Source organism: Stomoxys calcitrans, chromosome 4, assembly GCF_963082655.1.
Source record: "Stomoxys calcitrans chromosome 4, idStoCalc2.1, whole genome shotgun sequence".
NCBI lineage: Eukaryota > Metazoa > Arthropoda > Insecta > Diptera > Muscidae > Stomoxys > Stomoxys calcitrans.
Window position 1 is genome coordinate 105,250,375 of NC_081555.1, and position 19,918 is coordinate 105,270,292.

A 19,918-nucleotide genomic window follows, 5' to 3' on the forward strand; every position below is an offset into this window, starting at 1 on the left:
TTTTAAGAGTCGAAAGACCCTGGTGCGTATACTTTATCTTCTTTGTAGAGATTTGAATGTTGCATCTGAAGACTCGCATATCATGCTATTGGTATTAACTGACAACCATTGAAGGATGTTGAAGTGAGCTACCATAGGCGATACAAGGTAAAGGTCAGTATCCATAGGTAAGATAAAAAAGGGACCAAGATTGGCTGAGACTATGATAATCAGAATCACTATCCCCGTATTCAATATACTTCGTCCCCATATTTTCATCTAAAGTTGACGTTCAATAGCTTTCTCTCAACACTTAACCACTGTCTCTACTTTCTTGATACCAAATAGCTTTTGAGGGAGTTAAACATTAAAATAACTTGTTTTCCAAGGGAAATATTAACACTACGAACACTTGCAGTAGATTAATGCGACACGTAACAGAAACTATAAAATTAAATCTCAATAAAAGGGATACCATTCACCTATTCACTTGGCGCACATATAAATTCATTCGCTAAGCCTTAAAGCATGCTTTAATTTAATTTCCATCAAAGTGCTTGGCTTTGATGTACACTGGCAAATGACAAACAGAAGTGAAACAGATCGGAATAAACTAAACACCAAAAGCATTAAGCAAAGCCCGAGAGTAAACTGCAAGTTTAAGTTTATTAAACTAAACCTAGTGATAAACATCAAAAATGTACTAATACTTGTACTTTACTCTGGGACAAAGAATAAAAGAATGAAAAGCAGTGATTGTATTTGTGGTTATTCCTTTGTCTACTGCCTAAATTATGATTGCCATTGGCTATCATTAGATTCCCATTAACTAAATGAAGGCACGTTCATCATGACTTTACATCTTGAGCTGTAATATTCAATGCTCATCGTTGGCCACGTATTATACGACCATAGTCTCAACACAAAATCCTTTTGTCATCAGAGTGTGTTTTAGCCTTCTGCGAAAGGATTGTCCATGGCATTAGGTAGGTGTATCTTACAGCTTAGTAATAACTAATTAATGGAATTATAAATAATACAATGAGCTGCTGCTATACAATTGCTCCATGGTGACCTTTTGCCATCAACTCACCGGAGCATTGGCATTATTTTACCGCCCTGGCTTACTATATCGATAATCAATTTTCGTGCAGATTAATTAAAATGGTTTTGCCATTGAGATTGTTGAAACTGTTGGAGATTGAAAGCCCCTTTTAAATTAAATATCAAGTGTTTCATTTGATTGCATCAGTAGAGCGTTTTAAATTAATTTGACATGCCAATTAAATGATAACGGTATTAATAGTAATTGAAGCGTATGCACTTGAGGCGATAATAACTCATTATGTCTGCTTTACATTAGAACTATTGTTTGGCATACCAACAGTTTTTCGTTTCAAGGGGAGTGTTTGGGGTTGTTTTTCCAATCTTGTTTAGATACTGGGTGAGTAAAACGGTAAAACAGTAATACCAAATAGTGAGATCGGCCTATAAAGGAGATATGTCAAAATGCGTTCCACAATGCGTATTTTATGGGTCTAAGGTCATCAATTGATCTGATGAAAAAAAATGGGATGGATGAGGAGGCACTATGATGATTTGCTGGAAGTAGGAATCAAATCAAGTTGGCTTGTACTAACGGTAGTAGTTGTTCTTTATGACCCTAGAAAACTTTTTAGGCTTTGGGAGCTTCCTTAACTTCTTTAGAATGATACCTTTCTTCTTGCTTCTCGTTGGTTGTTGCACAAAATTGTCTAACCAAATGCACTGTAGGCCATTTCGACTCAGGTAACTGTGGTCTATAAAAGACTATAGCAATTTAACATATGGTCCACGGCGTTTTATTGAGAGATTTAACTGTAGATCACAGACAATTGACATCCGAGCATGTGTTGACACTTCCGAAATGCTTGAACTCTATATTCCGCTTGCGTTCAACGATCAACTTGCCAACCTCATGGTAAAGTTATCATCGGGCTGTCAGTTTTAGTTCTGTGATTCTCATCACATTGATCTGCTAATTTTACCTCTCCAACTAGAAATTCGAAATTTGAACGACCGATCTGTAAGAACGCAGTAATGTGTTACAAAGATCAGAAGCGGGCAGGTGTCGCGCGGTGGAAAAGAATCGAAAAAAAATAGTAAGAGATCTGCCGTTTTAGACTTGGTAGAGATATCTCATGCGCAAAATTTTAAGTTTGTCACTACGGCATTTTCAAAATTTTGTTCAGGCTGCCAACAATATCTATTCCGTAGGATGACTTTATGGAAGGATTTTCGACTTTTATTTATTTTAATACCCTACAGCATTACTGTGGTACTGGGTATTATAACATAGTGCATTTGTTTGTAACACAGAAGGAAGAGAGATAGACCCATTGATACCCCGATAGAATCAGATTCACTTCTGATTCGATTTAGCTATGTCCAACTGTCTGTCTGTTTGTCCGACGTCTGTCTGTCCGTCTGTATGTCCGTCTGTCTGTCCGTCTGTCTGTCTGTCCGTCTGTCTGTCTGTCCGTCCGTCCGTCTGTCTGTCCGTCTGTCTGTCTGTCCATCAAATTGCAAATTGCAAATTTTGCCCATGAACATTCCACTAAGGAACAGGGGCAAACTTCTCACATATCAATGAGTGCAGTCCGATTCAAGTTTAAGCTCAATGATAAGGGGCCTCCTTTTATAGCCGAGTCCGAACGGCGTGCCGCCGTGCGACACCTCTTTGAAGAGAAGTTTTACATGGCATAGTACCTCACAAATGTTGCCAACATTAGGAGGGGAAAACCACAACTGAAAAATTTTTTGGGATGGTCTCGCCAGGATTCGAACCCAGGCGTTCAGCGTCATAGGCGGACATGCTAACCCCTGCGCTACGGTGGCCTGTCTGTCCATCAGTCCATGTTAATTTGTGTTTCGTCACATTTAATACATCCTCCCCAATTCTATTAACAAAGGTAACGGTGTTACCAATATTAAGTGTTATTAATCGTTAGTATTCAAGAATTCTGCCAGGGCTTGGCCGAGCTTATTAATGATGGTACTTCCCCATAAAATGTGGTGAGAGTTCGCATCGCACCCTATAAGTAGCTCATTTTCTGTCTGTCTTGCTTTCCTCACCAGCCGTTGTAGCTCCGTCGTGGGTGGCGGAGTAGGAGATTAAAAAATAGGCACATAAAGTAACGCCAGCTAAGCTCCACCGTCTCCCTGTCTCACCACTGTTGCATCCAACGTTGTTGGTAGTTGATATGGTTCAGTCCAGAAACTTTGTTCGGGGTCTTCCATGGCTCCTGAATTGAGGCAATATGAATCTTGCCCTTGCTGATTTTCTCCTTCAGAGTGTGAGTAGCAGTCTCGCTCCGGTGGAGGTTTATCTGGATGACCTCAATCATTGGTCGTCCATTATCTGGGCAGCTTGGGAGTAGGTCTTTAGACTGCATCTACTCCCTGGTTTTTAGACTGCATCAACTTTCCTGTCACTGCACAGCCTGATGTCATCGTATTAGATTCTTTGCCTATCCTAGTCTTCGGAATCTATGTAAAGACGGTAATGATTCCATTGTCGGGCCCCTGTTCATTAGGCTGCATTGAATTTCCATACCCTGTTCTGCCTGATGTTTCAATACTAGGACCTTTACCTATCTTAGTCTTCAAAATCTTGAGTAAAAGGGCTTCTTGAGAGTAGGTGATGGTACCATCGTCGGCTCCCTGTTTGTCAGGCTGCATTGAGAATCCTGTCACTGCGCTGCCTAATGTTTCAATATAAGGATCATTACCTATCCTAGTCCTGCGAATCTTGTTTATAGATAAACAAGAAGCAAAATCGGGAGATCGGTTTAAATAGGAGCTGTATCAAGCTATAAATCGATTCAGACCGATTCAGAAGTCGTTGTACAAAATTTGTGCCAAATCGGATGAGAATTGCTCTCTCTAGAGGCTCAAGAAGTCAAGATCCAAGATTGGTTTATATGACAGCTATATCAGGTTATGATCTGATTTGGACCGTACTTCGCACAAATGATGGAAGTGATACCAAAACACCACGTGCAAAATTACAGCCAAATCGGATAAGAATTGCGCCTTCTAAAGATCAAGAAATCAAGACCCAAGGTCGGTTTATATGGCGATTTGAACCATTCTTAGCACAGTTGTTGTAAGTGATATCAAAACACTACCTGCAAAATTTCCCAAGATCGGTTTACATGGAAGCCTCCCATTGAGTAGAAATATTTACAATGAGTTCCCTTAGGGTGTCACTGCAAGACATTGAGTTACTATGCCAGTTAAAAATTTCTTCCCTAAGATGTAAAGCACTGCGGCACACCGTTCGGATACGACTACCAAAAGGAGGCCCTTTATCGAGGAACACTCATTGATTGAAAAGTTTGCCCCTGCTCTTTAGTGAAATGTTTATGCACAAATTTGACTGATTGTGTATTTGAAGTATTACTCGCTGCAGATGCAAAAGAGCCTTCACTTATAGGAGTGGGTCCACGAAGGTGAGCGTGACACTCCATTTCCACTAAGGCAAGCCTTAAGAAAGGTGGCGTGAAGATTAGCGGTAACTGATTTTATTTGTAAGTTTTAAGTAAATTTCAGTCCTTTTACATACATTTCAACTATTCTTCCTCAAATATTTACCAATAAAAAAAAAAATATTCTTTCCCAACCCTTAATGATGTGGCAACGAAAATGTTGGGAGGAGATAGATATACCACAGAAAGAGAGCTCAGAGTAGACAGACAAATAATATTGAAATCACATCAATATTAACACTGAGTACACCACCAAAGTAAGAACAGGAAACAGAAGTAAAAAGGATTAATAATGAGCTTAAGGTAAGCACACTTTATGAAACCCAATAATTCTCACCTACACCCATGTACACCTGTTAACGTATACATATGAACAAAGTCGTAACTACAACAGGTAAAAGAGTGGTTGCGCGTGTATTTGTGTGTGTGTGAGGGAACAATATTCACACTGCAAACAAGCGCCGCCACAAAGTGTTAATATCATCATAAAATACAAGTTAATCCTATTGATTACAGTCGCACATACACATATACAAAACCCTCACACACACAAAAAGCAATGAAAATCGACAGAAAAAGCATATGATTACGGGATGGGGGAACATGAAACAAGGTGTCATGTCCTTGTTGCATAAAGTCAGAGTGTTTTAAAGGCCACGACACATTTACACATGAGCATATACACACACACACACACCCACATTGAAAGATGCATATGCGGCATATGTCGTTTTGGTTATTAAACAATTTGTTATGGTTTAGTTAAGAGCTGCTTGGTGTCTTTACCGCCGGTGCTATGGTTGTTGTTGTTGTCGATGCTGTTTATAATGTTGCTATTGTGTGTGTATATGTGAGTGTGCGTGTTTTTAATTAATTAATACAAGTATATTTACATTTATATTTATGAACACACAGAGACTACAAAGCAAACAGAGCAAGTCAGCCAGACAGACTGTGAGACAGACATACATAGACATGTTTGGTTGTATAACATAAAGTTTTATTATCCTTATCAGAAGATATTGCCGTATGTTCCAGAGTGTTTGTGCTTGTTTGTTGTCTATGGCTGTGTATTATAATGGTTATTATGTAATATCACGGCTTCGGTGCACCGTGTCGTATGTTGAACATTAATTCCATTTTACTCTGACATTGCACATACGCATAGAGGGCCATAAACTGTCAATCATCTGATTAAGGTTTCATTGCGTTTTTTCCAACAATCTGAGCTGTTTATCTTAAGGTTGATTAAAAATTGCTTTAATAATAATATGGCAGCAGGATTATTTATTAACTCGTTTTGTAAGGATCGGAAATTATCTGAGTAATTCGTTTGTCTCATGAATTACCATCAGTGATGAATGAATTTAATTATTACAAAGTGACTAGCTGAACCGGGCCCGCTCCGCTGCGCCTTCTTTTACTTTATATGGAACAATATCATCCTTTAAATATTTATTTTCGACAATTAAAGAGCTTTTAGTTAAATACCATGCCACGAAAATGGTATTTGTACAATATGTATATCGCTTGGCTTACAGTTAGACAATTTAAATGCCTTTATCTGAATCCCATATCATCTTTACTGATTTATGATTTCGCTCAATGGGTTTAGAGTTATTTGAGTTTGGATGTTAGATGTACTCCATTCTTAAGAGACTTTATTTGAGCCCGATACTCTCATGGGGATTTCGTGAATAAGAAGGCTCCCAGGGTGTCGGTTGGTGGGTTTAGGGGGTTGTGTGGACCCCCAGAAACGTTGTCCCGAAAGTGGGTATGAATTTCGTGATCTACTCCCAAATACCTTTCATTTGAGTCCCATATTGCCTTGACCCGTAAATATGTATGTCCGATTTATGGGTGCTTTCGGGGTGAATTGGTCCCCAGACACATGGCCCTGAAAAAAATATCCGCATCGTGCTCTTCTCTCAAATACAATTTATTTTAACCCCATATTGCCATTGGTTAGAGGGAAGTTTATGGGATGAGGGGTACCCAAAAAACTTGAGGAGTACTCCAAAATTGGTTATCATATTCGATTTCTAATCTCAAATACTTTTCATTGTGTCGTCAAATTTGTACTCTTGGGGAAGGTGCGGTACATGGTCTCACATTTGGATATCAGACTCGTATTCTACTCCCAAATACTTTTACTTTAGCCCCATATTACGATGGTCAATAAGTAATTGCTGTCTGTGGGGTGTTTTTAGGAAGGGATAGACCCCCCGAAGATGAGTCCCGAAAACGGGTATTAATTTCGTAATCTACTCCCAAATACCGTTCATTTGAGTCCCCAATTGACCTGTTCAGTAACTGTGTCCGATTTAGGTGTGTTTTGGGGAGTGGGGTTGTCCCCCAAACACTCAGCCCTGAAAATAAATCAGCGTACTGCTCTACTCTCAAATATCATTCAATTGGAACCCCATATTGCCATTGGACTCAAAGTTGGATATCAAATTCGTTTTCTAATCTCAAATACCTTTCATTTAAATCCCATATTGCAAAAGTCAGGAAATATGTCCGCTTTGTGGTGAGCTCCACTCTCTTTAAGACCCAATTTGCCATGGCAAGCAAATACCTCCTATTTGGGGATTGTTATGGGGGTGAGACATCTCCTAGACAGTTAATCCCGAATGTTGACATCAGATCTACTTCAAAATACGTTTCATTTGCTCCCCATATTTGCATAGTCGACAAATATGTCCGGTTTGAGGGGTGTTCTGAGGGACGGGGCGGCCTTTCAGTGAATTTCTCTGAAAATATATATCAGCTACGTATTTTACTGCATTGGTCGGCAAATACTTCCTATTTAGGTGGAATTATGGGGTGGTTTGGCCCCATAGAAACATTTTCCCGAATATTGATATCAGATTCGTGCGGTACTTCCAAAGAGGGGCGGCCCTTCCAACACTTGGTCGCACATTTTGATATCAGATTCGTATTCTACTCGTTGAGTTGAGTCCCATATTGCCATGGTCGGAAAAATGTCCGATTTAGGATGTTTTGGGCTTTGAGGTGGTCCCCCAAAAACTTAGTCCGACAATTGCATATCAGATACTTTTTCTAATCTTAAATACCTTTCATTTGAGTCCCATATTGCCGTGATTGGTCTATATATATATTTGGTAAGTTTTCGGGGTGGGGCGGCCCCCTCCTCCGAAATTTGGATACCAAATTTTAGTTTTTAAGTAACTACCCATTTCCGAGATTTGGCGTTTTTGAAAATAAGGGTAAGGGGGAGGGTCCGCCCCCCTATTTTCACCACGGGATCATTATGCACCATCTTCGAAAATTTCAAGAAAATCGGTTCAGCCGTTTTTGAGTCTATAAGGGACACACAAACAAACAAACCTACAAACAAACACAAATTGATATTTATACATAAGAAGAAGATATGAGACAGCTGGGGTCTTCCAGGACACGTAGTTTTTTTAACCCGGAGGGGAATGGTTTCCATCTTAAAATCCGCTCCGCTGCGACATAATAAAAAAACTTTTATATGCAATTTTTTTTATACCCTCCACCATAGGATGGGGGTATACTAATTTCGTCATTCTGTTTGTTACGCCTCGAAATATGCGTCTAAGACCCCATAAAGTATATATAATCTTGATCGTCGTGACATTTTAAGCCGAACTATCCATATCCGTCTCGTGTCCGTCCGTCCATTCGTCTGTCTGTTGAAAGCACGCAAACTTTTGAAGGAGTAGATCTAGCATCTTGAAATATTGCAAAAATACTTCTTATTAGTGTAGGTCGGTTGGGATTGTAAATGGTCCATGTTTTGATATAGCTGCCATATAAACCGATCTTAGGACTTGACTTCTTGAGACTTTAGAGGGCGCAATGCTCGTCCAATTTTACTGAAGTTTTGCATATAGAGTTTTGATATCGCTTCCAACAACTGTGCGAAGTATGGTTCTAATCGGTCCATAATCTGATATAGCTGCCATATAAACCGATCTTGGGTCTTTCTTGCTTTCTTGAGCCTCTAGAGAGCGTAGTTCACATCCGAATTGGCACAAATGAATCGATCTATAGCTTGATACAGCTCCCATATAAACCGATCTCCCGATTTCGCTTCTTGAGCCCCGAATCGGACTATAACTTGATATAGCTGCTCCTCCATCCTTATTCATTATACTTTGTTTGCCTAAAAACAGATACTGCGCAAAGAACTCGACAGATGCGACCATCGTGGAGGGTACATCTTTAGTTTATGAACTTGTTATTCAGGCAAATTTAAACAAAAATGTTAAATAATTAAATTAAAAAGGGCATGAATATCTTCTCAGACAGCCAGGTGCCCATTAAATCTCTGGAGAACGTAATTCTGAACACAAAAACCGCCCCTAACTATCGCAGATCTCTCCACGAGACCAGTTCAAAATTCACCTGTTCTGGCTGCCGAGCCACAGAGGTATCTCGGGGAATTGTAAAGCGGACGAGCTTGCGAGACTATGAACTACCCTACATATTCCAGAATACTGGAATCTGTGAGTATGCCTCTAGCGACATGAAGCTAAGTTTTGAGGACCAGGCCCGAAGGACAACGAATGGTAGATGGTAACAAAGAGGGGGCTGTGGGCATTCCAAAACTATGTGGCCTAATCTGTACATCAAAAAGTCTACCGCTTTGTTGTCATTGGCTAGAACAGACGTCTCAGTCATTGTGTCCGTCATGACAGGTCACTGTCTAATCGGAAAACATGTTGACAGTCTAAAGGTTGCCAGCAACGATTTTGCAGATTCTGTAAGGACATCGAAAGGAGAAGAGATTATGGAACACCTTCTGCGTGTGTGTCCCGCACTGGCAGTCAGAGGGAGTTCCACTTTAGGTTCTCATTTCTTTAAGAATCTGTCAAAGAAATGAAAGTGGCAGTCTCATTTCTTTGAGAACCTGTCTGATTTATCGGATTTGAACATTCGCAAGTTATTGGGCTTTTTTAAACGATCTGGATGGTTCAACGGTAGGAACAAGATGGCATCTTCCTTCTTCTGTTCCTGTGGTATCACAATGGACGTAAACGTATAAGTGAGTCTGAAGGCAGACTGCCACTTAAACCTAACCTAAACTGAAAGTAAAATTGGGCCTAAACTTGTGTATCATCCACCATTGATGTGATTTGTCAAGTTCTTTGCACGGTTTCTCCTAATAGCCAGAAAGTAAAAAGGTCAACGACAAACTCTATGGATTTTTATATATCCCTACCCGTTCTCACACGACACACTTTTTAATAGTTTTTTAAGATTATCTCCCACTGTGCGCCGTTAGGACTCGGCTATAAAAAGATCCCTTAAAATTGAGCTAAAGTTTTCGGACAGCGCTCAGTGGTATGTCTTAGAGCAGAGGTTAACATATCCGCCTTTGACGCTGAAAGCCTGGGTGCGAATACTGGTGAGATCATCAGAAAAACTTTTTACCGGTGTTTTTCCCCTCGTAATGCTGGCAACATTTGTGAGGTACTATGCCATGTAAAATTTCTCTCCAAAGAGGTGTCGCACTGCTGCACTCCGTTCGGACTCGGCTATAAAAAGGAGGTCCCTTATCATTGAGCTTAAACGTGAATCGGACTGCACTCATTGATATGTCAGAAGTTTGCCCCTGTTTCTTAGTGCAATGTTCATGGGCGAAATTTGCAATTTGCATTTGCTCATTGGTATGTGAGAAGTTTGCGCCTATTCCTTCATGGAATGTTAGTGGGCAACATTGCATCTACAACATTTAAGTGTTAAAGGTAAGCTTAGAAGTAAGAGTGTTTTCTACAATTAACAACCACCCGCCACTACGACGAAGTTAAGAAAGATATTTTAGCTTGAAATAAACATTTTAGCCTGTATGGTTTCATAACTTTTCTCACATCTTCTGCTTTCCCATAAAACAGCTTTCTGTTAAAAACTACAAGCTCCATAACTTTAATTAAATTTTAATTTGTTTATAATGAAAGTATCATATTTGTTAATTGTATCCATGGGCCGGCATATTAATTAAAAGCTAATTAATGAATTCACATTATTTTAATGGACTTAATAATTTAATCCAATATTTCTACTCAGTTTTTATATGCTTCAAAGGGCCAAACATTTCAATAGTTTCAAAGTTTACTCAATATGGTTGTTTATAATTAAATGTCAATCACAATATAAATTTGCATTGGATGTGAATTTGAAATCCATAATTCCCGCTCATACCCGTTTAGCTTCAGAACTCATCAATTCTATGTCATTGATTCAAACGATATACGTGTTTGGGTAAGCATATGTGTCGGTGGGTGTGTTTTATGGATGTACCTGCTGGTACCAACATCACTATCACTCGCCTTCATTGACGACTGTTCAGTTAATGCCAATTTCAGGTGACAGAATGATGGACTTCATACGCAGCTGTAATAATCACAGCAAATGGAAATGAAATGGCAAAATGATGAAATGTTATGATTATCAATGGCATAATCCTGAATAGCTATTACCACATGTGAATACATAAACACTCACACTGACCCAGATTCACACACTCACACACACATACTTTGTGGTAAATAGTAGCCACAGAAGTTTAATGAGAGTACTATTAACATTAGTATTAGCCAGAAAATTTGATAGTAATTAGGGGCACTATATTCAAATACACATACGAAAAACAATAGAAATTTAAACAAGTAAAAGCTGAATTTTTTATACCCTCCACAATCAATCACAATTGACCTTGTTCTTTGATATATTTCTGTTGTATACAAAACCTAAAAATGTTATGTTGAGAAGTAAAAACAATTTACAATAAGTAAAAAGCATTAAGTTTGGCCAGGCCGAACTTTGGATACCCACCACCTCGGGTATGTTAACCACCTTTCTTCATAAGCCGGTCCAAAATGCATTACTTATGCCCCCATAGCAACTATATCGAAATATGGTCCGATTCATACCAAATCCGGCCCGGACATTGAGTGGTCTAATAAATACAAGTCATTGTTCAATTTTGTTGAACAAAATTTTGGTCTTTTTGGTAGCTGTATAGACCATTCTGAACCATATACGACACGGATTTCGAAAAGCCTAACGTAAGTCAATGTGTCAAATTTCAGGGAAATCGGCCAATTAATGCTCCTTTAATGGAGCCAAGACCTTAACCGAGAAATCGGTCTATAAAGCAGCTATATTCAAATCTGGACCTATCTGGGCCAAACTGAAAGAGGATGTCAAAGGGCCCAACATAACTCACTGTCCCAAATTTCGGCGAAATGGGACAATCCTTTTATTGGGCCAAGACCTTAAATAGAGTAATCGGTCCATATGGCAGCTACATTCAAATCTGGACCGATCTGGGTCAAACTGAAAGAGGATGTTGAAGGCCCTAACACAACTCACTGTCCCAAATTTCGGCGACATCGAAAAATAAAAAATGCGCCTTTTATGGGCCCAAAATCTTAAATCGAGAGATAGGTCGTTATGGTACATATATCCAAATCTGGACCGATCTGGGCCAAATTGCGGATATGTCGAAGAGCCAATCGCAACTTACTGCCCCAAATTTTGGTGAAATCGGTCAATAAATGCGTCTTTTATGGGCCCAAGATTTTTAATCGAGGGATCGGTCTATATGGCAGCCATATCCAAATCGGGACCGATCTAGGCCAAATTGAGGAGGATGTCACAGTGCCTAAGATAACTTACTCTCCTAAATTTTTAGCAAAATCGGATAATAAATGTGCCTTTATGGGGCTAAGACCTTAAATCGAGAGATCAGTCTATATGGCAGCTATATTTAAATCGAGACCGATCTGGGCCAAATTGAAGAGGAATGTCAATTGGCCTAATGCAACTCAATGTCCCAAATTTCAGCAAAATCGGATAATAAATGGGCCTCTTATAGGCCTAAGACCTTAAATTGAGAGATCGGCCTAAATGGAAGCTATATCCAAATCGGGACCGATCTGGGCCAAATTGAAGAAGGATTTCGACTGGCCCAATTCAACTCAATGTCCCAAATTTCAGCAAAATCGGATTATAAATGTTACTATTATGGGCCTAAGACCCTAAATCGGCTGATCGGTCTAATAGGGGCTATATCGAAATGCAGTCCTATGTGGCCCATCTTCGAACTTATCCTGCCTATGGACAAAAAAAAAGAATGCAACTCAATATCTCCATTTTTAAAGACTGTGGAGTGATTTCAACAGACAGGTGGACGGACAGACGGACGGACGGACATGGCTATATCGGTCGGTCTACATGGGGGCTATATACAAATATAGTCCCATCTGAACCACAATCAGAGAGGCGTAACACTGCTTGCTGAACTAAGTAAGGTTGAGTTGAAAAGAGGGTGCAGATTTAAATCCTGCCCATGTTACTATGGACAGACACCTAAGCCATTAATTGGCTTATTGTGCGCTCTTAAAGCAAAAAGTAACCTCGAAAAAGAAAATTTTAAGTTGAAACTTCGTGATACTTACCAAATTCTTATTGTCTTCCATAACTCCAAATTTGGTTCATGTCTGGTATCGTGACCCCACTTAAGTACCGGTGTCTGTTAGCCGCGAAAGCCGGAGAATGATATAAGAAATGCTCCAATGTCTCATCATCTTCCCCACATGCCCTACACATGCTATCACTTGCCCGTAGTCCTATGTGTCCTGTTGTAATACCGAATGCTATACTGACCTCCTTCTTACTTACTTTCAGTAATAGACTCGTCTTCTCACCATCTGGGTCTCCCCATAGGATATTCGCAGCCCTACGGACCGTTACGCTGTTGGGTTTCATGCGCATTCGTCGCCCACGCCATTAACTCGAACTGCGTCGACCCGAAAGCCTTCGGGTTAAACAAGTTTATTGGCGGCAAATCGTCTGCCCTTTCATTTCCTCTTACTCCCTTATGGCCCGTCACCCAAAAGTGGCGAATTGTGACTTTCTCAGAGAAGCCGTTAATCTCCTTCTTACACTGCAAGACTCCCCTCCAAATGTTGGCGACATTTGTGAGGTACTGCATTATTCGGTATGGCAGCCATGTATAAACATCTCCACAAAGAGGTGTCGCATTGCGGCACGTCGTTCTGACTGGGTTAAAAAAAGGAGGCCCCTTATAATTAAGCTTAAATGCGAATCGAACAGCACTCATTGATATGTTAGAAGTTTGCCACTGTTCCTTAATGGAATGTACATTAAAATGTACACTGCAAGACTGTTCGTGACCTTACCCTCCTGATTGTTATCGCCCTTATGTTCATTTAACTGTCCCTAAAGATGTTCACATTCGACGCGTAAGCATCACATTACCACACGCATTCCGTGATCGCCCGGATCTTCGCCTGCAGGACCGTATTATGGTCAGGCAGTCTAAAACAGATCTCTGTCCCTGGGTTCTCAATGTAGACCACCAGGTCCACTCTGTCCCCTAGCTTTGATCCATCCGTGTAACATGATTTTCCAGACGGCAATACTAGAGTTCCGTCAGACCAAGACTGTGCCGCTGGCAGCAGTGCCTTGCACCCGACCTCAAGTATCGTCTCAGGTATCCGATCGAAAACCTCTTTCCTTTCTTCCCTTCCTTTGGAGTGTTGATATCTAAATTTAGAGCTTAGTTTTGGACAGCAGTATAGAATTATGCGTGGGATTCTCTCAACCCTATTTTGAATACATTTCAAAAGTAAATGGGATTCTTGGATTTTAATTTTGTGTTACAACTTCATCAACAATCTCTTTTGGTTGACTATCATCATACATAATAAAATAATAACATCAACATTAATTCACCTACTAGATTTTTGACTCCGATTTCTATTTGATGATATTTATCACGCTCTCGCAACCTTATTCTTTACATTAGTTTCCATATATAATAAATTACCTTCAATTACTTCTTAAATGTTCATACTCCCATTTTATTGTATCTACTTAAGAAAACATTCTCTTAAACCGCCAACTTTATGTATGTCTGCCGCACCAATTACCCATAATCCGTCATCTTGTGAGTATGTATTGAAAATTCCATGATGTCTACCCGAGTTATGGCTGCATTATTCTGTTACTTCACCCATGTAATCATCCATCATATGTTTCTTCATTTTCCAGCACATACTTGGGTAATATTTTCATGTTCATTTGCCTTTCATTTCGTTGCTGTTGTAGGTATTGTTTTAAAGTGAAAACAAACAAATAAATATGTGCGAGTGTGTACATAATAATAATGTTTGGAAAATATTTTATAAATGTGCTAATGTACACTTATTCCGCCTTTTGTATATGTTAAGTCATGAATTATGGCAATATGTTCTTGGCGCTTGTGACACTTGTGTGAGAACATACCCACTCGTTCATTCCGGGAAAAATAGAATCGAGAAATGGAACAAATATTTCTGAAAACAATATGATTGTTAAGCATATAAGTCGGAATCTGAGTGGTATGATGGTATCAAGACAATGTATGTATATTGGGGTGGATACGATAATTTTAGAGATATTTAAGACACTTCTATAGAGTGACTTGGGGAGTTGGAAACCAAGCAACGGTTCTGATTGGTTTTATATATATTTTCCCATGAACATTCCAATAAGCAACAGGAGATACTTCTCTCACATCAGTGTAAGCAGTGGTTTTCAAGTTTTAGCTCAAAGATATAAGGCGTCCTTTTTTATGCTGAAACGGAACAGCATGCCGCTTAGCGATTCCACTTGTTTAAGAAGTTTTATCATGACTGGATACCTTTCAAATATCGCCATTTGGTGAGGGGATAACCACCACAGAAAAAAATTCTGATGGTTCCCTTAGAATTTGAACCAAGGCGTACGGCGTCATAGGCTGACAAGCTAACCTCTGTGCCACGGTGGCCGCTTGACTTGGCTTTAAGCTTGTCAAAATCCGAACTTGTTTCGGTCTCCCTTAACCTTAAATATGGACACAAACCTCCCAGTGATCTCACCGTTAAAGGTGTTCTCCTCCGTTAAAGGTAGTGACCTAAAATATGCCACAAGTTCAACTATAGAACGATTAAGAGTTGGGTTGGGACGTCGGGTTAGTAGCTCATCACACGGCGTCATAGGCTGACAAGCTAACCTCTGTGCCACGGTGGCCGCTTGCCTTGGCTTTCATCTTGTCAAAATCCGAACTTGTTTGGTCTCTCTTCTCCTTAAATGTGGACACAAACCTCCAAGCGGTCTCACTTGGGTAGCTATATTTTAAGTCCGTTAAAAGTAGTGAGGTAAAATGTGCCCCAATTTCGCCTATAGAACGATAAAGAGATGGAAAACTTTAAGAAATAAAATACAAATAGCGAAGACGATTGAAAACGGAGCCTCCCTATGCTAACGACCTCGACAAATGTTTTAACGACCATGACTTGCGTATCTGCAATTTAAATCATCGAAGTTTTTATAGAGAAAGTGCAGTGTGTACTGGCGAATGTATTTCGAGAAGTACAAGGCAGACGTTACTGCAGCAAGTGCGATAGCTCGGGAAGGGCTCCACAACAACACAGAGTGGTGACGTCCTATATTACGGCTGTCTTGCAACGAGGCATAAATTTGGCTGTAGATTTGTGGTTAAGCGGAGACTGAAACACCTTGTCTCCAGGTTTACTCAGTGGATGAGAGACTAGCCACAATCCGCATAATGGCCAAATTCTTCAATTTCAGCCTTCTTTGCGCCGATGCCCAAACGGAAGACAAAGAAGAACAGACCAAGAATATTTTCTAAGAGCTTCTAGCTAGAGAATATGACCACTTTCCCGCCTATGATATAAAAATCGTTCTGAGAGATTTTAATACGAAAATAGGGAAGGAAAATATCTTTTGCCCAACAGTCGGAAAGTTTAGCCTCCTCCCATAACATCCGATAATGGGTTGTGGCTAATATATTTCGCCGCGGCAAAAAAAAATTGGTGGTTAGCAGCACCAGATTCCAACATGGAAGGATTCACACGACCACATGGTTGTCACCTAATCAAAACAAGAAACCAAATTGATCATGTTGTAATAGATGGAAGACATTCATCCAACTCGTTAAATGTACGATCTATCCGAGGGGCAAACATATATCCGGATCATTACATTGTTTAAGCAAAGGTTCGAACCCGCCTGAGCATGGAGAGAAAAGTACGATTTGACACTTCACGGAAGCCGGACATTGAAAAGCTGCAAACTCAACAGATGACAAAGGCATACTCCACTCGATTGACCCAACTGCTCGATGAAAGCACTCCCTATCCCGATAATATAAAGGTGCAGTGGCAAACCACTGCCCACTCTATAAAAATGTCGCGTAATCCGTACTTGGGTACCGGAAGCCTCCCTCCAGGAACCCATGGTACGACCAGGAGTGTCGAGATGCTTCTGAAACCAAGAATGCGGCATATAGAGCAACCCTGCAATCAGTAGGAACGCGTCAGGTGAAGGAGAAGTAACGGGAGAATGGAAGAGAGGAGGAACGTCTATTCCGCAGAAAGAAGATGAAAATGGAAAGACGTGAGTATGAGCGAATTGAGATGTACAGTGGTCAGAATGAAGTCCGGAAATTCTACCAAGGAATCAAACATCAAACCGATGATTTTAGTACAGACACATCCTCCAGCAGAGACATAGAACGAAATCTGGTAACTGACACAAATAAAGTGTTGAGGATATGGAAATAACATTTAAACCCAACTTTTAGTGCCCGACGATGGCTGCGAAGAGGATACCGCAGAACCAATCCCTGATGATGGTATAGAATGTTTGCCTCCTAGTCAGAATGAGGCCCATGTAGCTGTGACCGGACTGAAGAACAATAAGGCAGCAGAAGCCGACGGGTTGTCCGCTGAACTTTCTCAGAACAAAGGCTAGACGCTGATGAGGCATATGCATCAGCTTGTCTGCAGGGATCCCGCGGACCCACACAAAATCCAGACCCCTTTCAAAAGGCTCGGGAAGGGGTTTGGACAGCAACACCGGAAGGTGACGCCCTATATTATAGCTGCTATGAAACGAGTTATGAATTTCGCTGTGGATTGGTGGTTAGGCGGAGACTGACACATCTTGTCTTCAGCTTTACTCCGATGGATGAGAGGCTAGCCACAATCCGCATAGTGGCGAAATTCTTCAACTTCGCCCTTGTTTGACCGTTGTCCCGCCCATGATATAAAATCGTTCTGGGAGATTTTGATACGAAAATAGGGAAGGAAAATATCTTTGGTGCAACAGTCGGGAAATTAAGCCTGCACGAAGTAACTTGTCATAATGTATTGAGGCTAATAGACTTCATGGCCATGGCGAAGAACATGGAAGTTAGTAGCAACATTCCAACATCGAACGATTTACACATGGCTATCAACCGGTCGAAGTACAAGCAACCAAATGGATAATGTCGTGATAGTTGGAAGCAATTCAACCAGCGTGTTAGCTGTACGATCGATCCGGGGGGCTAACATTGATTCGGATCATGACCTTGTTGCAGCAAAGTTTCTCGCTCTGGTTAGTGTGGAGAGAAACTTACGATCTGACACTTCTCGGAAGCTGGCTGCAAAATATAACATGTGGCAATGGCATACTCCACTCGGCTGACCCAACTGCTTGTAGAAATCAGTCCATGTCCTGATAGTATAGCAGCGCAATGGCAAAGTTTCCACCACTCCATGGAAACAATCGCAACAACCATACTTGAGTACCAAATGCCTCACCCATGGAACCCATGGTACGACCAGGCCAAAAAGCAACTGGATCCAAAAATGCGGCATACAGGTCAACCTTACAGTCAGTAGCAACGCGCCGGATGAAGGAGAGGCATCGGGAGAAAAGGAGAAAGGCAAAATATTTCTCCAAAAACACGAAATAAAAAGACGTGAGTGTGGGAGAATCGTGATGTTCCGGTGCCACAATGAAGTCCGAAAATTCTACCAAAGATTTAAACATCAAACCGATGGTTTTGGTACAGGTATACCCTTTTGCAGAGACAAACAATTAAATCTGGTAACTAATACTGAAAGTGTGCTGAGAGTATGGAACGAACGCTTTTGCCATCTGCTGCTATCTGATGATGGTGGCCATGAATATACCGCAGAACCAATCCCTGATGATGGTATAGAATGTGTACCTCCAATTCAGAACGAGGTCTACGTAGCAGTGACAATTCTGAAATACAATAAGGCAGCAGGAGCCGATGGGTTGCTGAACTGTTTAAGACTCCGTTCTCCAGTCTATACGCTGCTAAGTCGCATGCATCATCTCGTCTCGCGCAATCTGGCTAGAAGAACGAATATCCTATGGTTGGAAACTCAGCATACTTTGTGCCATACACACAATGTCCCAACCACAGAACAATAGGTCTGCTCCCCATCGCATAAAAGATACTATCGAGTGTACTGTGTGAAAAATTGAAATCTAAAGTCAATAAAATAATTCGGCCGTATCAATGCGGCTTTAAATCTTAAAAATCCACCATAGACCATATATTTATTCAAATGTGGTTTCAGAGAGGGAGACAGCCTATCGAGTGATCTCTTTGGTATCCTGCTGGAGAGATTAAACGATATGTAGGAGTGAATAGGATTGGTACACTACTCATAAGAGAATATATGCTACTCGCCTATGCTAACGACATCGATGTTATGAGTCGGTCATCGGAGGAAGCAATTGCAACCTTTAAGGTATTGAAATGTAATCAACGAAAGAGAGTCTGGCTGTTAATGGAGATAAGAAAAAATGGATGGTATCAACTCCCACAACGCCCAGCACGGGATAACTATGACACACACATGACATCACACAGGCTAGAGTTTTGAGCTCCAAACTTCGTTATCACGAGAAACTTAGTTGGGAGCTACCGGTAACGTTCACAGATTGCGGTTGGTGGAATGCTCCATACGGAGTAGCTGTATTACAGTCGTATCGAGTGGAGAGTCTCAGTGAGAGGCCGGTGGCATCGGCTCTTGCTTAAATACAGAGTGCTTATGATGTTCGATACGACAAGGCAAGATATTGGCGCGGCGACCGGTCGTATAGACCGGAATGAGCTGGCTCACCTAAAAGAGCTTGACGAGGATCGCCACCACCACATGCTAATATGGCAGCAACAACAACCACTCCCACAGTGGGAGAAAAAATCAAATAAAATTAGTTAAAAATATGCCGCGTTAGAACGGGTAATCTCTTTGAAATTTGGAATCGTTAGAAGAGTTAGCAAGAAAAATTAAAAAAAAAACGAATAGAGATGTTTTACTAATTCTTTTTGCAGTTTTCAGATAAGAGTGTAGTTAGGTTAAGTTTGGTTGAAAAGAGGGTGCAGATATTAATCCACCCATGCCACTATGGACATACACCCAAGCCAATAATCGACTTGTTGTACACTCTAAAAAACTATAAAGTAACCTCTAAAAAGAAAATTTTAATTTAGGAATTGCGTGCTACTTACTAAATCCTTTATTGTTTTCAATACCACTACC

The 19,918-nt window shown here is 40.6% G+C and overlaps 1 protein-coding gene across 1 annotated transcript in view; it reads right to left on the reverse strand.

The window, feature by feature from the left end:
- Window positions 1-14,605, reverse strand: part of LOC106090718 (cytochrome P450 6g1) — a 36,967-nt gene extending 22,362 nt beyond the window's left edge. The window contains exon 1 of the mRNA XM_013257001.2: window positions 14,356-14,605. The gene's annotated coding sequence lies outside the window, so the exon portion shown is untranslated. The remainder of the gene's footprint in view (window positions 1-14,355) is intronic.
- Between the last annotated feature and the right edge of the window lie 5,313 nt (window positions 14,606-19,918).